Source organism: Sinocyclocheilus grahami, unplaced genomic scaffold (genome assembly GCF_001515645.1).
Source record: "Sinocyclocheilus grahami isolate Dianchi unplaced genomic scaffold, SAMN03320097.WGS_v1.1 scaffold926.1, whole genome shotgun sequence".
Lineage (NCBI taxonomy): Eukaryota > Metazoa > Chordata > Actinopteri > Cypriniformes > Cyprinidae > Sinocyclocheilus > Sinocyclocheilus grahami.
The window spans coordinates 120,396-123,830 of NW_015506105.1; positions in this window are offsets into that span (position 1 = coordinate 120,396).

Below are 3,435 nucleotides of genomic sequence, written 5' to 3' on the forward strand. Positions count from 1 at the left end.
TCAGAGGGTCAGAGTTCAGTGGTGCGTGGGGCAAAAGGGGGGGGGGGGCAAGGTCGGGAGGGAGTTGTGAAAGAGTTGTGAAAGAGAAAAGTGAGCAGAGGTGGCGGATTCGAGGAAGGAGCGTCCGGCAGGCTTGCAGCAACCACATGTGACGACCAGGGCTGGACTCCGCTTCGTCCACGGTGAAAACCGATCCGGCGATCCACAGCGCGAAGTTGTAGTACTCCCTCAGCGACCAGCACGGATCAGCTCTAGGCATGACGAAGCGGATATCGTCCTCTTTTGGAAGACCAAACAAAGTAGTTTCGCTTTCACAACGAAACACACAGTGCTTTCACGACATGGCGGCGGCGGCAACAACAATACTACAGCGAGAATAAAAGTTCCGCCTTCTTTCTTTGCGTGAACATTTGGGCGGCGTTATGCAAATCTTCCCACATAGTGAGGTAGACATGTGGGGGCATGTTAGAATGAGACATATTAGGTAGGCGTGGCTGACTCTGAACTTTTATAAAGAATATCTCTTTGGATTTGAGACTTTGCAACTTTACAGATCTTCTTTATGCACCAAGAGCTTGTAACACTCCAAAGAGAAAGGAAAAATTTAAATCGCATCATATGACCCCTTTAAAAGAATTATGCAACCGGAAATGAAATGAACAAAAAAGGGATTTATAGCAGAATATGGACTCATATGGACTGTTTTTTTAGTCATTTTCGCAAGTGTTTTCCAAACTGCACATTTTGTGTTTCACAGTAGAAGGAAATGATATGCATTTGTGATAGTGAATTGAAGGGAAGTGTATTTATTTCTCTGCGACAGTGGGTGACTTTGCTTTTACTATATTGTGTGAAATACTTGTTTTTATGCTTGTTTTATATATTTTTTATTTTGTTAATGATAATGAAATATTAGGTTTGCACTTTCAATCATTTTTGTTTTTTGTAAAACTTTTAAAACTCCTGTTTTCTTTCATACAAGTTTTAATAAAAATCAAATGCCAATACTCTGCTGTCCCCTCGATTTCAGTCTTTTACCTCTTATTTGACAATTATGAAAATTTGAATGGAGACTGAATGGAACAGAACTTGAATGGAGAACTGGACATTATGGTGTCTTCTTAGTATATAAACATTTATGTAATACAAAAAAGGGGGGAAATAAATAAGTGGGTGACTTTGCTTTTACTATATTGTGTGAAATACTTGTTTTTATGCTTGTTTTATATATTTTTTATTTTGTTAATGATAATGAAATATTAGGTTTGCACTTTCAATCATTTTTGTTTTTTGTAAAACTTTTAAAACTCCTGTTTTCTTTCATACAAGTTTTAATAAAAATCAAATGCCAATACTCTGCTGTCCCCTCGATTTCAGTCTTTTACCTCTTATTTGACAATTATGAAAAGAGAGAATGGAACAGAACTTGAATGGAGAACTGGACATTATGGTGTCTTCTTAGTATATAAACATTTATGTAATACAAAAAAGGGGGGAAATAAATTGTAGACAAGAGGTACATATTCTGTTTTTGAGCTAAGTATACTGTAGGTTTACAGATCCACAGACATTGATGGATAAATAGATCCTTTTTAAGTGTCAGAAAAGATAGTCAGTTCTTCTATATTGTCTATTGTAATGACGTTTTCCAAGGCAGTATCGCTGTTATTGCTCATAACTGAGTTTAGTTATTTAAAGGGATAGTTCACCCAAAAATGAAAATTTTGTCATTAATTACTCACCCTCATGTTGTTCCAAAGCCGTAAGACCTCCGTTCATCTTCGGAACACAAATTAAGATATTTTTGATGGATTCTGAGAGCTCTCTGACCCTCCCATAGACAGCAAGGGTCCTTACACGATCAAGGTCCAGAAACATAGCAAGGACATCGGTAAAATAATCCATGTGACATCAGGGGTTCAACCGTAATTTTACAAAGCTACGAGAATACTACTTATGAGATACGCTGTTTACGCCGTTTACGCTTTGATTTGAACGAAAACAACGAATCTGCGTGACGCAGCTGACACAACACAGCATACGCAATTTACGTTCAGTGGATATTCTCCAAAATGGCACCAGGGTGATGCGGAGGAGAAAAAAATTGTTGAATAAAGTCGTTATTTTCTTTTTTTTGCACTCAAAAATTATTCTCGTAGCTTCGTAAAATTACGGTTGAGCCCCTGAGAGAGCTCTCAGATTCCATCAAAAATATCTTAATTTGTGTTCTGAAGACGAACGGAGGTCTTACGGGTTTAGAACGACATGAGGATGAGTAATTAATGACAGAATTTTCATTTTTGGCTGAACTATCCCTTTAAGAAAACCCTTAAATACAAACTTAAGAGTTTGAATTCATCCTGCAGCGTTTGTGCTCCAGACATGAATGATTCCTTGATTCCTCTGTACTATATTGAGTCTGAACCTAAAAACAGGCAACAAATCCCACAGATTTACATTGAAGGAGTGAATGGAGGCATATCTGGCAATGAGAATATCATAGAGACTTGAGGATGGACTATGTTGGGCTAGTAAGCAACCGCCACAACACCTTAGTAACTGTGTAGCAGGCATTTTCTTTAGAATGTAAAAAGTTTAGTGTCAAAGTGAAGTGTTGTGTGCATTTCTCTCTCTCAGGTGAGTGGTTTGGCTGTAATTGCCGTAACTCACACCAGTACATGAGCTCAGGGGTCGGGACTTCTGCCTAAAACATGAATGAGACATTCACTCCGGCCACAAAGAACACCTTTTCTTGTTTTCTGTCTTTTCTCCTCGTCCTCTCTCTTCACGCTGCGCGGGGTGGCTCTATTCATCAGAAGATGCACAAAAAAGAAAAATCAGAAAAAACACAAAAGTATAAAAAATACTGTATGCTCATTTAACAAGCCAAATTATTTAAGTTCTTAAATATTGTAGTATGTGCAATATAAATGGTCCTTTACTAAAAAACTTATGATAACGTGGTTTAGTAATAGGCCTACGCTGATATGTACTGTGGTCCTGTTTGATTACCATATTTATGTACCATGGTATTTACATGGTACTGTGAGGTACTTTAGAGAATACCATGGTATTCCAAGAGTATCTCATGGCATTGCCTTTGTGGTGGTACTTTTTTAAATAGTGGGGCATGTTCTCACAAGTTGTGATTATGCTGTTTATTGACACTGATTTAAGAAGAAGAATGTAAAAGAATTAAATAATATGCAGGGTTATTATAGTTATCTAAAACAAAAACAAACAAACATTCTGTTGCTTGAAAAATAGCAGGGGCTTCTCTAAATGATCACCAAAAAAGGCAGCTGGCTGAATTACTGAAGACCTTCAATGTTTTGTTTGATGGACATTTGGGCCACACATCTATGGTTAAACATAGGATCGAAACGGGTACTGCAAAGCCTATCCATCTCGCTCCTTACCGCTCTTCTCCGGCAA